At 34.7% G+C, this 22,611-nt stretch overlaps 1 pseudogene; it reads left to right on the forward strand.

Annotated features, from left to right (window-relative positions):
* The first annotated feature begins 12,150 nt into the window (after window positions 1-12,150).
* Window positions 12,151-13,962, forward strand: LOC149539088 (glucan endo-1,3-beta-glucosidase-like; annotated as a pseudogene).
* The last annotated feature ends 8,649 nt before the right edge of the window (window positions 13,963-22,611 follow it).

Here is a 22,611-nt window from a genome sequence, read left to right on the forward strand (position 1 = left end):
CTCAAGCCAGAGTTTAGTAATCTCGGCTTCAAAAGCCAACTTGACCACCTTACTCGCAGCTCTTGCTTCAGCCAGATGAATAGTGTGGATTCCCAGCGGGGAAGCAAAGGCAGCTATTCCCTCCCCATAGCTATTTCTTATGATTCCACCGCAACCTGAAGGGCTTGGGTTACCCTTAGAAGCCCCATCAAAGTTGGCTTTTGACCAACCATCTGGGGGGAGAAGCCAGCTAGCATCCTGCCTTTTGAGGTTCCTGTCTTTTTCTTTAGCTATCTTTCTGTCCCCTTCTTCTTCTTCTTCCTCCTTCAGCACTTGGAGATTTTCCTTTATATTCTTCGAGACCTTCCTACCAAGGATTATAGCCGGCTCCTCTGTCTCTAAATATTCTATTATTCCTTTCCTTCCAAATTCCCCAGCAAAAATGGGGTAAAATCCAGTCCGAGTGATCCTGCTGAACAACAATCTTACAAAGACCTTTCCACTGATGGAAAAAATCCATGAGATTATCCGGTTTGCACCAGAGGGTTTCATTATCATGTGTGATGACATTCCACACCTCCTTGGCATAGTCACATAAGATGAAAATGTGATTTCCGGTCTCAGCCTGATTCTTACACAAGGGACATCTACTGGGCATAACATGTCCTCGCTTCATGAGATTGTCATGAGTAAGGATTTTGTTTTGAAGAGCCAGCCAGTAAAAAATGTTGATCTTGTGAGACCCAGAATCCAAGCCTCCACCCAAGGGGCCTTCTCTTTTAAGCTCCAAAGGGAATTATAGCCTGAGGCAACAGAGTATCTTCCATTGGGATTATCCCTCCAGACCAGCTCATCCCCCAAATTGATAGGAATCATGGAATTGAGCATAAGCATTATAGGAGTCAAGTCCTCAGAGATGAGGGATAGGTCACTCCATTCCTGGCCATTCCAATAATCACAAACTTTGGACCCAATTTGATCAGTACAAGCTTGCATCCATCTCTCAAAAATAGGGTTATTGATAAGTGGATCTTGGGAAAGCCATCTATCCGACCAAAACTGGATGTCCTTCCCATTTCCCAATTTCCATGATATCCTGGCCTTAGCCAGGTCCCTGGCTTTCATGATCCCATTCCAAATGTTTGATCCTTTTGGGATATCTTCATTAAAAAGGGTGAAAAGAAGAGTGGGTCTTCTAAGGTACTTGTTTACCAGGGTGTCCCTCCATTCACCGGTGCTACTGAAGATCCGCCATATTTGTTTAGCTAGGAGAGCCTTATTGAGGTGGGTGATCTTTCTAATGCCCAGACCTCCGTACCTCTTAGGGAGGCAAACCTTCTCCCAAGCAACAAGAGGGTATCTTTTCTTCCCTTCATTACCATTCCAAAGGAAGTCTCTCTGGATTTTCTCCATTCTTTCAGCTATTTTCCCCAGAATTCCAAAGAGGCTCAGGGCGTAGATTGGCAGATTTTGAAGAGAAGATTTGACTAAGAGGCATTTCCCCACTTGACTAAGAGAGACCCCTTTCCAACCAGCCATCTTCCTGTTGAATCTGTCCAAAATACCATTCCAAAAAGACTCCGGGGGTGAGGATCCCAAAGGGATACCAAGATAGGTAGAGGGGAAAGAGCCTACCCCACAACCCAGAATCTTGGCGATTTTTCTTTTTCTAAACTCAGAGGTGTTGATGAAAAAGAGAAAGCTTTTGTTCTAATTAATCAGCTGACCCATCCCACTGGAGTAAGTATCAAGAATCTTCTTCAGGGCTCTGGCCTCTTTGACAGAAGCTTCCCCCCCCAAGATAGTATCGTCAACAAATTGCTGATGAGTGAAGGGAACGCAATTAGAGGAGGGAAGGATCCCTTTGATACAAGCCTCACGCTTTCTACAGTCTATAATCCTTCCTAAGCATTCAGCTAAAATGATGAACAAAATGGGCGAAAGGGGGTCTCCTTGTCTGAGGCCTTTGGAAGGTTTGAAAAAATTAGAAGGGACTCCATTAACCAGAACAGCCAAGGAGGAGGTGGACACCAATTGAGAGATAATTTTGCAAACTTTACTGTCAAAGCCAAAAGTCGAGAGGACCTTCCCAAGGAGAGACCAGTCCACCCTGTCATAAGCTTTAGAAAGATCCAATTTGAGAAACATACCTTCCTGTTTGGATGCCTCAAGAGAGTGGATGACTTCGTGCACCATTTGGACAGAATCCAAAATTTGTCTCCCTGGAACAAAACCCGATTGATGCTGCGAGATTATCATGGGTAAGATCTTGAGCATTCTTAAAGTGAGAACTTTAGAGATGATCTTGTAGAGTGAGTTGCATAGACTAATAGGTCTAAAGTTGTCCAATGAGTCCGCCCCAGGGGATTTAGGAATGAGAACCACAAAAGTCGAGTTTAGCTCCTTGAGAATAGATTTGGCTCCAAAGAATTCCTAGACAGCCTGAACAACCTCTCCCATGATCACTGGCTAGAACCTTTGGAAGAAAAAAGTGGGAAAACCATCCAGGCCTGGAGCCTTGTCAGCAGGCAGAGAAAAGAGAGCCTCTCTAACTTTCGAAGCATTAGGAATAGCACAGAGCTATTTATTATGGATAGGTTGAATGAGCCGAGGGATACAGTGTAACAAATCCTCCTGATCCAAATTGGAAAGCATTGGGTCCTCAAAGAGAAGGCTAGAGAAAAAGGAAACAGCTTCTTTCAAGATGGTAGATTCTTCAGTTAACAGCTCCTGCCCCTTTCTGATACCATAGATCCTGTTACTAGCACGGTGCTTGAGGGTGGTTAGGTGAAAAAACTTAGTGTTCCGATCTCCTTCCTTTAGCCAGGTGATCCTCGATCTTTGCCTCCAAAATTTTTCTTCCTTATTAATAATGTTATGAATTTCAGACAGGGTCTTGAGCTCCGAAACCCTGTTGGTCTCAGTGTAACCTTCCTTCTGAATGCAATCTTGGATAATAGTTAGATTATCAAATAACTCTTTCTTTTCATGGAAGATATGACCAAAATCAGACTTGTTCCAAATTTTAATCATCCTCTTCACATTGCTAAGTTTTCTAGTGACTCTGAACATGGCTGAGCCCTCCACCTCTATCCCCCACCATTTCTTGATACTATCCAGGAGGTCAGGGTGAGAGGTCCACATTTTCTCAAACCTGAAAGGATGGTATCTCCTGTGTACCAGAGGGGAAACTAAAAGAGAAATGGAAGAGTGGTCCGAACCAATTCTGGGAAGCAGAGATAGTCTGCAGCTGAAGGATTGAAGCCAGTCTGAAGATATAAGAGCTCTATCCAGCCTAACCTGAATGTAATCATGGCCTTTTCTCTTGTTTGACCAGGTAAAGGATCCGCCCTTAAGCTCTACATCCATAAGGGCCAGATTATTTATGAAGTTAGAAAGATCCTATTTACTTTCCCAATCCGGGGGCATACCTCCCTTTTTCTCTTTATCTTCTAGCGGTGTGTTAAAGTCTCCCATGATTATACCTTTCTTAATGTCACAATCTTGCACCATATTACCAACTTTGGTCCAGAAGTTTTTTCTATCTCTCTTATTATTGGGGGCGTAAATATTCACTAAAAACCAGGAATCATTGGTGTTCAAATGTTGAACTCTGCAGAAAAGAATGTTATCTTCATCATACTCAGCTACTATTTTGAAATACTTATCATTGAAAAGTAACAGCAGTCCTCCAGACGCTCCTTCAGAGTTAAGGGCTATGCCTTCATGCTATTGTTGAACTTAATATTTTCCATCCTTTCCTTCTTCATTTTAGTTTCCTGGATTAGAAACACATTAGGCCTTTGGTCCCTTATCATATTTCTAATAACTTCTTGCTTGTGGATTCCATTGAGTCCACAAATATTCCAAGATAAGATCTTCATGATTTAACTACTGAACATGCTTCCTGGATGGTGCGCTGCGTACCATCCTTAATGTTTCTTCTGGCTTCCTCTTTCCTGATTTCATTCTTGTTTTTCCTTCCCACTAGGTTAGATTTGTGGCCGAGATCAGCCTTGGCCATGCTTCTAGTAGAAGGGGGAGATACCGGAGAAGGGTCCCTGCTATTCTTCTTCTTTCTACTCCTGACTTCTGTCCAGGGATTCTCTTCTCCCTCTAGTCCTTTGTCCAGCCAAGCATCAATTCTCGCCAAATCTTCCATTGTCGATGCAGACAGCCTCTCTATGATTCTGTTTACTATTGAAGGGGGGGGGGACAACACACCGGGTTAGGGTCCTAGGACATGGGTTCCCCCTCCTTTAGTTCTTCCATGGAGTTCGGGACAAAGGATAGTTTCAAGTCATCCTCCTGAGAATCCAGAGGGGGAAGAGTCATATTTTCACCTGTCTCCTCAGGTTTCTTCTCAGATTCCTTCGCATTGGGGAGAGGTGTTGAATCGTCTTTCACTCCTTTCTCTTCTCCCCCTCCTACGTTTCCAGTCGCCCGAGGAGGCCCTGATTCCTCTTGGGGTGCATTAGGAGCAGTATTTGTTTTTCCTTCTGCCTCTCCATTTGCCTTGACTTGCGATGCTTTTTTCCTCCATTCTTTTTTGGGATCTAGAGAATCTTTTATCCCCCCTTGTGGACGAGCCTTTCCCACTGTACTCTTCCCTTTGAAAAGTGGGCATGATCCAGCCTTGTGGCCAGCCTTCTTACAATGGAAACAAGCAAAAGGCACACTTTCATAGTCAATCTTTTGAGATCTGTTTCCCAGATGAGATTGTAGTTCTAAAACTTGAGGCATGTCCTGGCCTTCGATGACTCCTACACAGATTCTTGCGTAGTTCAATCTTTTCTTAGCTGCTGTGACAGGGTCAATGGAGAGGAGCTCTCCAAAGGTCCTGGCTATGCCATCAAAGACATCCTCATGCCAATATTCCAAAGGAAGTTTCGGAAGTCTTAACCAAACTGGAACCTGAGATTGGAAATCATTGTTCAAATCCAAGTTGGATGTCCATTTTTGCAATATTAGGTTGGATCTGCCCAAAGACCAGTTCCCAGCACATAGTATACGAGAAAAATCTTTCGAGCAAGAGAACTCAAAAGACATGAAGCCTTTGGCCATAGCAGTCACTTCTACATGCCCTTTAAGGTCCCATTTTCTCCTGGTAAATGTCCTCACTACATCAATATTAGGTCTTGGCCCTACAAATTTTCCTACCAGAGTGTTCGCCATGCTTAGGATATTGTGGTCAATAATTTCCCTAGGGATTTCCAGAGCAAAAATACCTTTCTCCTTATCAGATTTGTCAATGACTTTTGGGAAAGACGATTTACCTGATGGTTTTATCCCGAATAGATTCGACCAGCGTCCCCATGCCCCAGACGGCCCACTGCCCACATGGGGGGGAGGGGGAATCTTCTCACCTGGATGGGGCATCATAACCCATGGGTCCCCATACTTTGAGGCATCCTCATCTTTCCCCTCCGTTTCCTGCCCTGCGCTTGCTGCATGCCTTGCTGCATGCCCTCCTGCAGACGTGCTCTCCTGTCTCCCGCCTTTCTCCAGATTCGAAACAACGTGATTCGAATTGCAGTTCCCGCCCGCTCCATCCCTCTCTCTCACTGTGCCCATCCCTCAATGTGATAGGATTGTGGAAATCTGTTATCTTTAAACTGGAATGAAGTTAAAATTCTTAAGATCAGATATAGATGGTGAATTCATCTCAAATGAATTCAATGAATTCTACATTGAAAAAAAATTAAAAGACAAGTATCAACTCCTAGTACACCTAAGTAGAATGGTATAGCTAAAAGAAGAAACATATCCATCATGGATTGTGTAAGACTATTGATGATAGAAAAGAAGGTTGCAATCAAATACTGGAAGCAAGCTATCAACACTGCAGTTCATACCTTGAAAAAAGTAGAGCTGAAGAAAGACTCAAATCAAACTCCTTATGAACTATGGTATGGCTACAAACCTAATGTAAGTTACTTGAAAGTATTGGGTAGAAAATGTTATATCTTGAAAGAATCTAGAAAAGGAAAATTTGATGTCGAAGGTGATGAAGGCATATTTATAGGATACTCCTTTAAAAGTAAAGCATAAAAATATTTGAATTTGTCTACTCATAAAATCATAGAAAGTGCACATTTGCGAATTGATGAGTTTGCAGAAAAGAGTGAAGAAGAAAGCAACAAAGAGCCAGAGGATTACAAAAGATTTGTTTACTATGAACTTGATACCCTGCCAAATCTATCTAAAAGAAAGGATTCTTCACCTCCAAATTCCCCAAAATCTCCAACAATTACTGAATTTTAGACAGTCAAACTCGAGTCACAGTTTGAAGGACCCGAGTTGTAGTCAGAGGATATCGAGCTAGTTCAAACTGAGTCTGAAGGACCTGAGTCATAGATAGTGGGACCCAAGCTTGTTATTGAAGTTCATGATGAAATTAGTGAAACTCATTCCAAATCCAAAGAACTTGTGTTAGCAAGATATGTTAGAAGGCATCATGCACCTAATCAGATCATTAGAGACAGTTTTTTTGGAACAATGACAAGAAACAAATTGAAATGTACATGTTTACTTGTTGAATTTGAACCTAGAAATATTAAAGATGCATTGGATAATGAAAGTTGGGTTGAAGAAATGAATGAAGAAATAGAAAAAATAGAGAAGAATAAAACCTGGACTCTTATTTCTAGACCCAAGGATAAAAATGTAATTGGCACAAAGTGGGTGTTTAGAAACAAGCTAAATGAAGATGGAAATGCATCTAGAAATAAAGCAAGGTTGGTATGTAAAGGTTATTCTCAAGAAAAATGTATTGATTATTGTGAAAATTTTTCCCTTGTTGCAAGATTAGAAGGTGTTAGAACTTTACTTGCATATGCAGCTCATTGAGGATTTAAAGTTTATCAAATGTATGTTAAATCTACATTCTTGAATGGAGTTCTAGATGAGGAAGTCTACATTGAAAATTTAGAAGGTTTTGTAGATCCTACCAAAAGAGACATAGTTTGAAAATTACACAAGGCATTATATGGTCTCAAGCAAGCTCCAAAAGTTTGGTATGAAAGACTTCATAATTTCTTGGTATAGATTGATTTTCAAAGAACAAATGATAACAGTAGTTTGTATATCAAATAAGGACTAGACAAGAAGATTGTGTTGATAGAAATATTTATTGATGACACATTATTCACAAGAAATGATGACTTGTGAAAAGAATTTTTAGAAGAAATGAATAAAGAATTTGAGATGTCTATGTTTGGAGAAAAAAAATTCTTTGTTAGATTATAGATTCAGTAGAAGAAAGATGGTATCTACATTACTCAATCTAAATATATTAAGGAGATACTAAAGAAATTTGTAATGGAAGACTCAAGACCAGTTGGAACCTCTATTTCTATTGGACATAATCTTTCCAAAAATGATGATTCCAAAGAGGTAGATCAGACCACATATAGATCAATGATTAGAAAACTATAGTATGTAGTGCATACAAGGCCTGATATTACATTAGTAGTCCATATGGTGGCAAGATTCTCAAAAAATCCCAAAGAAAATCATTTGATGGTAGTCAAAAGAATAATGAGATATTTGAAAGGTGCTAAAGGATATGGCTTATATTACAAACTTGGAGGCAATTTGGACTTGAAGGTATTTACTGATGTTGAATAAGTAGGTAGTATTGATGACAGAGAGAGCACTAATGGTGGAACATTCTTTCTTCATAAAAGACTAGTGTCTTAGAAGGGAAAGAAATAAAATTGTATCTCTCAATCCACAACAGAGGCAGAATATGTGGTAGTAGCAATTACTTTTTTGAACATTGTTTGGTTTAAACAACTATTGTCAGGAATGAAGATAGAGATCAACGATCTAGTAATCATATAATGTGATAACACTAGTGCAATCAATATATCAAAGAATCCAGTGATGCATTCCAAAAAAAAGAATATTGCCATAAAATATCACTTCTTAAGAGAATTGGCACAAGACAAAGAAGTCAGATTGGAATATGTAAATACAAAAGAGAAAATTGTAGATATATTCACGAAGCCATTACCTAAGGATGCATTTCTTTATCTAAAAGGTAAGCTAAAGGTCATTCCTCTATCTAAAGCTCACTCAATGAAGTTTAGTGATGCAACACCCAAAGCATGTTGAAGAACTTAAGGTACATTGACATTCACTAAACATTATCTTTGGCATGTGTTGTCAAAGAGGGAGAAATTTACTATCGTATCTTCTAATTATTTTTTTTGAAAATAGGAGAAGTTTGTTGTAAGAGGGAGAAGTTTTCTATTAGAAGAAGTTTCTACAAATAAAAGCTTTTTGAAAAAGGGAGTTCTCATGGATATGAATTAGAATGAAACTAGGGATATGTTCCTTACTTTATTCTTGTTCCAAAAATTTGTTATGTTATGACATGTTGTGTTGCCATCAATGTCAAAGATGGAGATTGTTGGATACAATCGATTAATTCTATATTTTCTTTGATGTTACACAAATATCATATCATTATTAGTTAGTATGTGTTGAGTTCACTTAGGCATTGAAGATAATTTTCTATGGCTACCAAGAAATCTAGAGTTTAACTAGTTTAGAAGGGAGTGTCTACCGAGTTCACTCAAGCACCAAAGGAAAGTTTGTGGAAGATGAGTGTTAATTGAGCTCACTTAGTTAATGAAGGAAAAGTTGGATGGAACCACTGTCTACCAAGCTCATTTGGTTACCAAAGGAACATTACAAGTATGCATCGTTGACCGAGCTTCACTTGGTTAACGCAAGAAAATCATTTCTGAGTTAGTGTGTACCGAGAAGGGTCAGCCAATGAAGGATTTTTTTATTTTGGCTAATTGAGATCAATAGATTTATCTATTAGTTCTAGCCAACTAATAAGATGAATATTAATTATTCTAAGTTGTATATGAACTGACTTGACAAAATGAAAGATATAAATAAAAGGTCAAGTTGAGAATTTGAAGAGATGGAAGTGAGGAATGTATGTGTGTGATTTGATGATGCTAAGAGGAAGAAAATAAGAAGGATAAGAAGAATATCCTTATGGAGTTGAAAGGATAAATTCAATCAAGAAGGATCAAGTACAAGCAAGAATTGAGATCTGTAATCAGCAATTTAGTTGCATCAGAAATCAGGTCATCTCATTGTTACTTTCTAACCATTATAACTGTGATCTAAATCTCTTAATAGAGTTGGCTTAACAACCATTTGTAAATCCTTGAACAAGGTGGCAGTTCTATTGAATTTTCTAAAGACCTTTGACAAGGCCACTCCTAGTAGGGTGATTAAATCCTCTAACAGGGTCAAACCTAATAGTGTGGTTTATAACCTTTAACAAGGTTGGGTCCTAACAGGGCTCACTTTAGAAGAGTGAAAATAGTAATTAGTTGGAATTGGTGGTTTTTTCCATATTGGGTTTCCCTGTTAAAATCTTGGTGTCAAATGTGTTCATACCATTTCTTTTCTATACTTGTAACTAAGTAATGATAATCACAAATAACATCTTAAGATTTGCATGTTAAGTAATTACCAAGTTACAACATGTCTTGTTTTTTGAGTATCAACATAATTAAGTTTTGATAGAATTATTTTGTATTGACATCTAAGGGATCTAAGATTTATATTTCCAAGAGAATGTTTGTACATATTTGGGCCGACCATATGCACAAGGTATCATATTTTGATTTCATTGCTAGATGAAGTTTCCTTTAATCAATTTCTTTTATTAAATTAAAAGGTAGATTCAATTCATTTATGAATCTAATAGTTTTTTTCTTTTCTTAAAAGGTGGAATTTACAAACTAAATAGTTAAAGGATAAACTCATTGATGCCATGACAACACTTTTTGGACTCAACGTCTTTCAAAGTCTTATGATCTTTGAGAAAGTGGGCCAAGCTTTAAAGTGTATTAGGTATAACTACATGACCCAAATGAAAAAAAACCCTTATTATGAGAAGCACCCTCTATTCCTATTACTGAGGGGGAGAATCTTAAAAAGGATGCCACTGAGAAAAGTAGAAGACATAGTGGAGAAATAATACCACCCAAGAAAAGAAGGTATTTCAAAATATTAAGAATGAAATTATGTACTCATTACTATTAATATTTATGTGATGTAACATATTTCAAATTTCACATAGGTTTCCTGACACATCAAAGGAAATCGAAGGAAGAAAATAGAAGCACATATATCACAAGCTCAAGTGGAAATTCAAACTTGCTGCACGAATTGTTAGTATAAGTAAATGGAATTTTTTATGAAAATATTTATAAATTGTAAACAATTCGATTGTTATGAAATTGATTATGAACAAAATTCATGATACCAAGCAAAAATGTAGGCCTTGGAGTTTTAAAAAACAACTTATGAATATGACAAGAAATTAGCCTACACATAAGGGTATACAACCATGGCTGAACAACTCTAAGAAATGGGTGCACAAGGTTCTTTTATTGGATCTATCGATGAGGTAAATAAGCCAATTGATTTTTATTTCAAATTGAATACTTTAGCAATTACTGTATTTGATAGTAAGTCCCAAAAATATAAGTCATTATATTTGTTTTAAGTAAGGAAACAATGATTATATATTTGTTTAAAACTTTAAAGTGAATATATTTCAATGTATTAAAATGAATGATTAACATTTCTCAGTATCTGTCTTGTATTTATATGTATATATTGTTGATAAAAGCACTAATTATTGACATTGGATTGTAGCCTGCTAATCCTAATACACCAATCGAGCACCATGGAGGTGTCAATTTGAATGTGCATTGTAGTACTAAAGGTGTGTATTTTCTATTCAATTTTTTATTTTTGAATTATTATTACAAGTAAACATTTTAAACTGAATTGGGTGTAATGATTCAAATTTAACTATAATATGTGTTGGGATTAAGAAAACATCTTGTATTGTAGTTGTAGGGGATGTAGAGGTTGTTCCTAATGAGCATGTTGAGGTTCACGCTATTGGGAAAGATGATGTAGTTGGATAAGCTAAAGAGTGCTACAATGTTCTTTAAAGTCTTTAAAGCCCCAAATTTGTTAAAGTTAACCCTTTATTTGTTATTGTAGAGGACCCACCTTTATAAAGGAAAATGAGATCACATCTATGGGTGAGAAGAAATTTTGATGATGACATGGATGTGCCTCTACAACAATATAGGGAAGGAAAAATAAAAAGATAAAAAAGAAATGATTCTCATTTATGTAACTTATTTGATAATGAATGATGTTTATGTCTAGATGTTTTAATTCTATTCTAGATATTCATGTGAATTTTCTAATGAATCTTATGTTTTAATGTTAATGTGAATGGTCTAATGAAACTATTCTCGAATCCAAGTGAAGTTCAACAATAACCTATGATGATTGCATGAAAGCTAACTATGTCAATCTCTTAGTTTTAGGTAATGTAGAAGGAGGCCATACTTCAATATGCAATCTCAATTCATATGCATAGGACATCAGGCAAAGCTAAAAAATGTAACAAGTTTGCATCTTTGTCAGGAGTCTTTAATTAGGTTTGTACTTTTACAGGTCTAAAATCTTTTTTGTTATATTTTTTCACATGTATTGACATGAATATGATTTTTTTTTTTTTTAAAGTAATTTTATTCTTTAAGAAATTTAGATTTTCTAAAAGAATTAGTAAAAATTAAAACAAATGACTATTAATGAAATTGAATAAATGCATCTACTCCTAAGTTATATATCATCAAAGATCAACACAATCCTCATTATCATAATAAATATTACATTCTTATGATAAAACAAAAAATAAAATAAAACTCATGTTAGTATTCGGTCTCTATTATAAATATCTAAAATAGTGATCCCTTGAATCCCTAATTCCCTATGAGGGGACATATACCAATAATAATATAAGTGCATTATTTCACAAATTTTAATGGGGCAACATAGTCAAAGTAGTAGTTTTCAATCTCACCATCCTTCACATGTGTAACATACAAATCAAAAGATTATTATTGAGTAGCTACACCCTTTTCAAACTCCAAAGCCTCTCCCCATCAAATTCTATCAAACCATCCATGTCATTCACTATATAAGGACAATAAAGAACACCAAAATCAAGAATATAAATAATCTCCTTGAGTTGATGTATGACATAGAAAGGATTATTTCGTAAATTTAAAGAGTCATCTACTCTAATCACAATTTATCTTCAAGATGAAGAAATGTTATGTAAATTTCAAGGACTGGAATTTAGTCCATTATCTTTCTTCTATGATGTTCATACTCTTCCTTTGCATGGGCTTGGATTTTTATGGTGAGGATCTCTGCATTATTTATTTTGGTTTTGGTTTCATAAACATTAATTCTAAGGTGAATATCTACATATTTTAATGAATATGTGTTGCTTTGATTTAGTCAATTAAAGTTTCCAATCAAATATAGTTGAGTTTTTGAAACATATTTGTTTTTCTGTGTAATGTGTACATATCATCACTTATTATCAGGATGGGATAGTTTGAAAAGAATAATGAATGACAAATCTCGATTGATTGATTTTTTAATAAACCTTTCCATTTTCTTCACAAAATGATGATCAACTATTATGTTGATTTAGCCATTACAATTCATAATTTTTAAATTTCCACATCACCTAGTTATGAGGGTTAATAGTTACCTCTAGTAAGAAGCATTCCCAAAGGAAAGGGGAAAATAATATTGAATTAATATAATTTTATAAAATTTGAAATACTAATAGCTTGATAGGGTAGCATTGAACTGCATTAATAAATGTATGGTTTGGCTTTACAGTATGGTATAAGGGAATTTATGTGGTTGTAGACATGTGGATGTCATTCATGAAGGTTTTATTAAAAAATAAATATAATTCCAAAACCCATCAGCAAAACTTGCAGTTGATTAATAGACTTGAAGTTGTGGGTCACCCTAATGGTCTTAGGTTTGATTCCGCCTTGAGGTTTTAATTTTGAGAGTGGCCTAGGCCCAACTATTATTCATTCATGGGAGATTAGGCTTTCCCTAAGATTACACTCATAGCTATTATCTCGTTCACTCTCATAGCTAACTGGTTCATATGTATTTATGTATGTGTAGTACCAATAGGAGAGTCCACAGGAGTATGTTATGGAAGGTTGGGTGATAACTTACCATCTCTAAAGGAAGTGGCAAGTATGTATACCTCCAATAGAATTGGCAAAGTGAGAATATATGATGCTGACTAGAAGACTCTCTATGCATTCCAAAAAAAAGGCATATAAGTAATACTGGGAGTCCTAGTTGAGGAGCTCCCTAACAATGCATCAAGCCAAGCCACTACAAGGTAGTGGGTTGTAGAAACATTCAACCCTAATAACCAATAAGCCTCATATAATACATCTTAGTGGGGAATGAGATACTTCTTGATACACCCTATACATCCAACCTCTTCCCTACAATGTTAAACATCTATAATGCACTCCAAGCCATCAACTTACACAACAAAATCAAGGTCTCTACAACAATACCATGTCTGCCCTTAACAATTCTTATCTTTCTTCTTTAGGAAACTTTAGCCCTAAAATAACCTCAATCATGCACTTCATCTTGGACTTCCTTTCATAAACAAAGTCCCCCTTTATGGTAGATATGCACCCCTATTTTTCCTATGCCTTTGATCCCAAAGGCATTCCTCTCCCTTATGCCCTCTTCCAAGTGGAGACCCCCAATGAAGTGGATTACAAGAATTTGTTTGATGCAAATATGGATGTTCTAATTTATGCCATGGAAGCCTTCAGTCACTCAAAAATTCTTATTGTTGTTGCTCAAAGTGGTTGATCTTCTGATGGGCATGCTAATGGTGGTGCAAATATAACCAATGTAAATATTTACAACAAAAACTATATCAAGCAATTTAAAAAAAAATTAATTCGACCACCCATCATAATTGCAAAGGTTTATCCTAATGGCAAGCTATCCCTTGCACAACACATCTATCACATAAAATGTCATAACTATGACAACAAGATGTGATAGATAAGTTTTTCTTGTACAACGTCACTATTGTATACACATCACAATTATGATGATTGAATGAAAATTTAAATCATCGTACTTATGAAAACATAGTTTCACATTTTTACATCATGAACATGAACTCTTGTCCCTCCCTTCTTCCAAGTTATGATAGTGTCACCCATTGCCGTTATGATGGATGCCCTCACCGTCGCAATTTGATACAACAAAAGTCTAATGGTCATCCAAAAGGAGCCAATTCATGGTTCTATCACTAGGGTGACAGGTAGACATCACAATTGCGATGGCCTACCATCGCAAATTTTTTCCAAATATAGTAGTGGTGTTTCAAGTAGACCATCTTGGGTTCTTTAGCAAACTTGTATCAACCAAAAATATCTCCCAATTATTGTTCCTATTTATTATTCATGTTCTTTCTCGCTACATAGTTTGAATTTTAATGAGGACTTATCATGGATCACTCTCATATGTTTGTAGAACTTCATTTGATCTTGCTAAAAAATTATCCTTTTCTTTTCTCAAGGCATGTTCATTTTTTAGCACATGAAGTAATGTGCATTCATTTGCTTCTATAAGGTTTTTGTGATATCAAGGCTTTCCATAGCCTTGGGGATGTCTTCTTGGATCATGTGTGGACCTATATTTATCCCAATAGATGTTATTTTTCTTCAAAGTTTGGTCTATAATTTCTCCATTAGAGAAGGACCTATATTTTGTAATAAATACACCTATCAAGTTATCTTGTGGTCTTGGTGGCTATATGTTTAAGATCTAGGATTAAAGTAAGTACTAATATTGATAGTAGAAGAAAATATAACATAAATTTTCCTTTGTAATCCTAACCCTCTAAGCTTGCAGATTCTATTTCAATTGCAACTGGATAAAAATAGGTAGGCCTTATGCTTGGCATGTTGTAAGAAGATTGTCTCATCATATCTGAATTTGGAATTGATATATATCTTGTGTGTATTCCATATTTGTTTTAGATTTTGTGTGTATGCTCTAGTAGGATGGTCGGTGAATGTTTGTGAGTTTATTTCTCCATCCTACCTTGCGTCACTAATGAAGTTAAACTATTAATTAACCATAGGGTAGACACTCATGAACTTATGCCCATTAAAATTATTACCAATAGGTCACTCTATAATTTATCACCCACACTTTTTAAGAGACACATTTAGAACATAACATTATATGAAAATAAATCTAGAAATAGAAATGATGTAGACTCCATCATTTAGGCACACAAAACCTCAAACCTATACAAAATATTTTTGTTAACAACTTCATAGTCAATACATTGGCAGGAAGGTAGTACCATTCAAGGTAACAATCATACAAGAAATGGTGTAAATTAAATTAATCATCAATAGAGATGAAGTTAATCCAATGTCTTGACTAGCCAGCTAGATACTTGAGTCACAACTAAAGAAATGGAAGGAGAAATAGTTGAAGGTGATAAAGAGAAAATTATTAAAGAAAATTATCCATAATCAATCCCACTGATAGTAGGGAAGAAACAAGGGTAGTCACTAGGAACAGATGGTGGAAACATAACTTGTAATGAACCAATAGAAGATGCAACAAAGGATAACAAAAAATATTGATAAAATATTACCAAATATTCAAGACAGATCCATTGTGGAAAGTATAGAACAATTGGGGAATTGTTTACTATGTTAAAATAATAACAATAACTAAAAGGAAGTTAAAGAAAATTTGAGAATACTCAACAAATTGCTAAGTGACATCACTTTATTTCACATTGATGTATGTGATCAGTTACAATTATGGTGGGAGGCACATGAGAATAATTTGAAGGACTTTTATCCACATACAAATAAAATTATAAATAAGGAGCCCACACTACCAAAGGTGATAGAAGCAATATCCAAGGGCTCACTAAAACTTATAAGAAGCTAGATTGTAGACATAGTCAATAGTACAAAAGTTAATAAGGTATAGATATAGAGGAGGAATCAATAATAGATCTACTAGAAATAACAAATAAATATCCAAATTGAAATAAATCAAGAAAATGGGCATATAGAAGATCTAGAAAACAATGAGGAAAATATAATAAAATTCAAAAATATTATAGAAAGAACACTAAGGAAGGAACTAGATGAAGATGAAATCATGAAAGAAGACTCACTATCTATTACAACAAAAGAAACAACAGAGTGTCAACTAGGCTTTGCTGCAATAAAGGAGGTATTATAAATTCCAAAAAATTTCAAGAGAGAAAAAGAGAGAGAGGAAGGAAGTGAATAATGGAGCTCAAATTCTTAGTAAAGGATGAAGAAAATCAAGTTAAACATATGAAATCATCTCATATAGAGAAGGTGAAATAAATTTCCAAGGCCCAAGGGAATTCACTACTCAAAATGTTAGGGGCATTAATACCCCTAACAAATAGAGATTAATTGAAAGATACTTAAAATTATTTAATTTAGATATAATAATAATCTAAGAAAAAAAAACTTATCTTAGCAAAGGCAAATAAAATAAGGAATAATATAGGTATTTGGCAAGGAAATTGGATAGAATCAATAGGGGAATTAGGGAGTCAGTAATACTATGAGTTCCTAGGAGAATCTCTTATGAACCTTTAGTAAAAAATGTGATTGGATATTGGGCATGATTAAAAATATTAACTCTAATCTAAACTTTATCCTAAGATATATTTATGGTCCAACTTAAAACAACCACAAATTGGTATTATGGACAAAAATTAGCAATCATATCAGTTCATATACCCAAGAGCATCACATCATAGGAGGAGATTTCAATGCAATCTTAGAGAAGAAAGAAATATTTGGAGAATCTTCTTTCATTTCGCAATCTCAAAGATTCTTTAGTGATAATTAACTCTTTAATTGATATTAAAAATACCAATAGTAATTTTGCTAGGAACAATATATGAGTCAAATAGCAAAAAAAATAGATATGTTTTTTTTCAAAGGAGGTTTTAGCAAATTTGGTTTCATATGAGAATCTAAAACCTTAAAACTCTAGGGTTTTGACGATTTCCTGGTTAGAGTAGATACTTTTAAACCTATCAAACCTTCTTGGGACCTATTCAAATTTGAGAATATGTGGCTACAAGATGAAGATGTTGTGGAAGTAATTGGAAAATGGTAGAATGAAGAAAGATTTAAAGGTTCTAAAATGTTTTTCATTATCTCAAAATTAAAAGCCCTTAAAAAAAGTCTTAATATGGAACAAACATAACTTTAATAACATAGTTGAAGATAAACATAACATAGAACAAGAATTAAAGGATCTAAATAATTAAGTAATCAATAATGGAATGAATCAAGAAAGCTATTTTAAAGAAAATAAATTATTAGCTAAACATGAGGATATCCTTGCAAAGAAAGAGATATTTTGGAAATAAAAATTGTGAGAAACAAGGTTGGCTGAAGGAGAGAGAGACGCAAAAAAATCATAATAATAGAAAATATAGGAAATCCATCAATAGAATGATGTAGTGCAAGGGAGCAGAATCCCCAAAGGAGATGTCCTAGCCCCCAACAAATAACCACATAGCAAAAGAATAAAGAGTAAAATAGATAATTAGATCCAAAATAATGCCAAATCTCATAATATAATCATAAGATTTACATCCAACATGTTTGGCTATAAGGCCTTATGGGTTATGGCCAAATACATAAGCAATTACAATAGCAATTCTACAAGATTTCTCAAGATCCAATTCCAACTCTAGCTAGTCCAGATCCATGCCCTAGTAGAAAACTCCAAGGAAGATCTCAACTTGTCATTGCAAGCCCACCAAGAAATCTCCTTATTTCCTAAGCCTCAACTACTACCCTTCTCAAAATTTATCCAAGATCCAAGTATCAACTGCTTCATGTTTGGTGCTCTGTCCACACACTTTAGAAATCTTCTCACTCAACTACCCCATCTTCCATGCCCTTCTCCAACCTAGACGATAATCACAATCCTATTGTAAGTTGCCTCGTATTTGACACTCTATCCACAGACTCAAGAAAAACTTGCTCTTTGGGTACTCTCCAAACTCACTCCTCCTCCTCTCAATGAATAATGACAAGACAAGGCCCTCTACTTATACCAAACTAAGCCTCAATTTGACCTAGCCTATTACAAATTAAAATAAAACCTTACATGCATAAGCCACATGTCATCCCAGCAAGTTACCTTAAATAAACCCTCAAGCCACAAGTTACATTTAATAATGCCACCTATTAAATGCCTTTTCCCTCTTTTCTCCAAGTTTATTTATTTATTTATTATTTTTCTTCTAATTTTTGACACTTTCTCTCTCCTCCCAAGCAGATAGAAAAGTGTGTCCCACACTTTGATACCAAAAGAAAGATTTAAAACCATCTTCATCTTCATAAAAGGTTTCCACTCCATCAGCAACAAGAAAACCAACATGAAAATCATTCACATTTGCATCACTCTGTCAAACACTAGAATTTGAACCATCCAATCAACATGCTTAATCCCAGAAACAAATTGAATATAATGCTTCATCAAAAATCCCTCATCCACATCAACAACTAGTGAATCCATACTAGTAGCAACAAACTCCATATTGACAACAATATGTAGATCTCCATCTACACATTCTAAACTCTGAAAACCAACCATCTCATTATTCACAACAAGATGCTCTACAACATACAAGTCACCACCAACAAAAACTAGATCATCCATGATCAAGTGCTTCAAAATCTCCATGTTAGACTCAACTAGCTGATCATGAAAACCAATCTCTATCCTAGCATCAACATGGTTAGAAATATCCTTAGCAATAGTCTCAAGTTACTCTATAGTTCTATATCAAACTCCACAAACTGATCAACAAAACCAACCTCTTCTGCCTTGACCTTGTTATGCCATCTTCTCTCTCAAACAAGTCTTCTTACCAACTAGAAAACTCTCTTCTAGATTGGTAGACTCCAACTCTAGTAGCATATAAATTTCTTCTTTGGTTCCTCAAATCTTTTAGAAAAAGCAACATACAGAAAAATATCCACTTAAGTTATTACCTCATTAATCCTCCTCTCCACTCTATCATAGAGATTCACAATCATCCCAAGGTCAAATCCTCTTAGAGCCATCTTCCAAGAATTTTATTTATTTATTTATTATTTTTCTTCTAATTTTTGTCATTTTCTCTCTCCTCCACAATTTTTTAAAAATAATTATTTTTCTTTATCTTTGTTTTCTAATGCAAGATGCTCTTGCATCATAGAATTACTAAAACTAATGGTTCAAAGAAAAATATGATACAAAGATTAAAGATTGTCACAGAATTTGTTAATTATTTTGAAAAAATATATAAAAATCATAATGGATCCAACCTTAATGCAGAACAAACAATGTTATCAACCATCCCCAGATTAATATCCGAAAGATAAAATCAATGGCTTAATAGTAAATTCACCTTTAAAGAAGTAGATGTGGTGGTATTTTAGATGCACCTAGACTAAGCACCATGCCCAGATGGTTTCAATACAATTTTTTTTATAGAATTGTTAGTATATAATAAGTATAGAATTGTATGAGGATCTAGATGCTAATTGTAATTGAAGAACCTCGTTAATTGAAATTAACCACACATTTATCACATTAATATCTACAAAATCAAACTATTCTAAACTAGAAGACTTTATAACTATATCCCTTTGCAATGCCATTTAAAAAATTATTTCTATAACTTTAGCTAATAGGTTGAAGGTATTACTACCAAAGATCATCTCCAAAGAGCTAACAAATTTGTTTCCAAATAGATCTATCCTAGAAGGCATCATTATAGCCCACAAAATCACTCAAAAAGGAACCATGTATATTAATTAAATTAGATATTCAAAAAAATTATGATAAGGTAGATTGGAGGTTCCTATGCAAGTGTCTAGAGGCCTTTCATTTTTCCAAATAAATGATTAATCTATCCTTCGATTGCATTTCTATTCCTACACTATATGTAATGATCAATGACAATAGAGAGGGATTTTTCCAAATATCAAGAGGAATTAGACAAGGTGATCTACTACCCCCATTCCTATTTGTGATCATGGAAGAAGCTCTTTGGAGAGAAATACATAGATCACAAAAAGAAGGGAAAACTCAAGGTATCAAACTAGTAAAAAATGTAGACAATTTCACAAATCAACAATTCATTGATGATACTATTTTACTAGGCATCAATAGTAAAAGGGAGGCCCAAAAATTTAGAGAAATTCTAATCTTTATATGCTAGCATCATGAAAGGTGGTTAATGCCAATAAACCAAATTATTATTTCTCAATACTCAACCTGAAAAAAAAAAGATTTATAGAATTATGGGATTCAGAACAAGTAGCTTTCCATGTAAGTATCCTGATTGACAAAGGAAGAAGAAGTAACAACCTTTGGGACCTGATCATAACTAATATTCATAAAAAAATGGAAAGGTGGAAAGGAAAATGGCTATCTAATGTAGGAAGAAAAACGATGATTAATTCAATCTTAGCTTCCATACCCATTTACCAAATGTCAAATTTACCCATGTCTTCGAGTACTTCCAAGAAAATTAAATTTGGTATTAGGAATTTCTTTTGTAAAGGGACCTTGGATAATAAGAAAATACCAATGATTAAATGGGAGAAAATTAGTAAACCTCAAGAGAAAGGAAGGTTAGGAGTAAAAAATTTATCATCTTAAAACCTATCTTGAGGTGCAAAATTTTGTTGGAATATGGTTCAAGAACCCACAAGAAAGGGGTTACTATTCTTCTTAACAAGTATGATTGGGAAGGTAAAACCATTAGCTTATTTAGGAATAAAAATCATCTAAATGTCTCAATGATATGGAACTTTATATCTTATTGCAAAGAAATAGTAAAAAATAGACTATCAGTGGACATTAGAAATAGGAATGAGGCCCTCTTTTGAGAAGATTCATGGGTAGGATATGCTCTCCTTACCACAACTGAGTTGGATCTACACATCCCATTCATATTAAGATAAGAATGGGGAAATAAAGTGTGTTACTATGTCAAAGTTGATGAAAAATCTCTAACTTTGGAAGGAAATGGAGAATTTTGGATAAAGCTAACCTTATGGAAGAACAAAAAAAGATATTTATTGAATGTGTGAAGAAAACAACTTTCATCTTAAAAGAGAGAAATGATAAAATCATTTGATGTGGATCATATAAATATGCTAATTATAATGTTAAATTTTATAGACAAGCTATAAATTTTCTCAACCAAAAAAACTCTGAATACCCATTGTAGTTGTGTTGGCATAAAGCTTGCCTACCAAATGAAGGCACCTTTTTTATGGGCAAACATGAAAAAATGTATTTTAAAAATGGAATGGTTTCATTAAAAAAACACAATGAGGGACCCTCAATATGTGTTCTTTGTAAACAAGAATAAAAAATGGTTAACCATATTCTCCTTAAGTATCCCTTTGCATCCACTTTCTAGAAAAATATTTGTAGTAAACTTAATTAGTCAAAAACATTCCCTAACCACCTAGAAGATTTCTTAAGACAATGGCTGGAAAAGATGACAAATAATTTATACAAGGACCTATGGGTAATTATTCTTTCAATAATAGTATGAGAATTATGGAAAGAAAGAAGCAAAATCTTATTCCAAGATAAAATGATCACAATTAAATCCCTTGGTAACAAGATCTCTCTAACCATCATGAAGGAAATTTCTCACTATGGGATGAATAAATCTGAAAAAAATGGATAGGCTTGATTGTTCCCCCTCCATATGGAAAAGGAGTAAAATGCAGTAAGGAAGTAAGGCTCAATTTCATATGTGAACCTCCAAGAGTTGGTTGTTTCAAAATAAACTTTGATGGGGATTCAAGGGGAAAACCTAGGAGCAACTTGTATTGGTTGTATTGTCCACAATAGCAATATCCATGTCTTGGCCAAATTAGCAAATCCTTCAAGTCACTTTACCAACAATATGGAAGAGATGATGATACTAGCAGAAGGATTAAAACATAGTAAGAATCTTGGTATTGGTAATTTCATAGTGGAAGGAGAATCAAAAATAATTATTAATGCAACAAGAATAGGTAGCACCTTGAATATGAAGTTGAACTCAATGTTAGAAAGAAGCCTAGATCTCAAAGACCAATTCATTGAAATCAAATTCAAACACATATATAGGGAAGGTGATGAATGATCCAATAAAGGATTTAATGGTCTAGTCATTACTATCTTTCCAAACTGAGGTAGTAATTAGTTAGTGGATAAACAACATTCATGTAAACAATAGTATGGAACATTAAGCCTCCCATAAGGTAAAAACTTTAATAGGGATAACTTCTCATATTGAGATTACTTTTCACACTTCTTAGACATTTGTATATGGCACTAAAAAATCACTCATTGAGTAATAGTAGCTTAAGGTCTTTGGTGAATCATCAAAAGATTCCTTTATGTCAAAAATTTAATATTAAATACTCACTAGGATTGTAGAACAATTAGTGGTTAGGTTGCTTGCTCATCCCAAAAATTGGTTCATATTATACTCAAAGTTAACTCTAAATAAGATAACCCATCAATTCATAAGGAAAGGTAATTGGAGAAGTATATTTTTTCCATAATTACATTTAAATACTTTTCTAAAGCTTAAATCTCCTA

Source organism: Cupressus sempervirens, chromosome 9 (assembly GCF_028749045.1).
Source record: "Cupressus sempervirens isolate cs-2001-9-10 chromosome 9, ASM2874904v1, whole genome shotgun sequence".
NCBI classification, from domain to species: domain Eukaryota; kingdom Viridiplantae; phylum Streptophyta; class Pinopsida; order Cupressales; family Cupressaceae; genus Cupressus; species Cupressus sempervirens.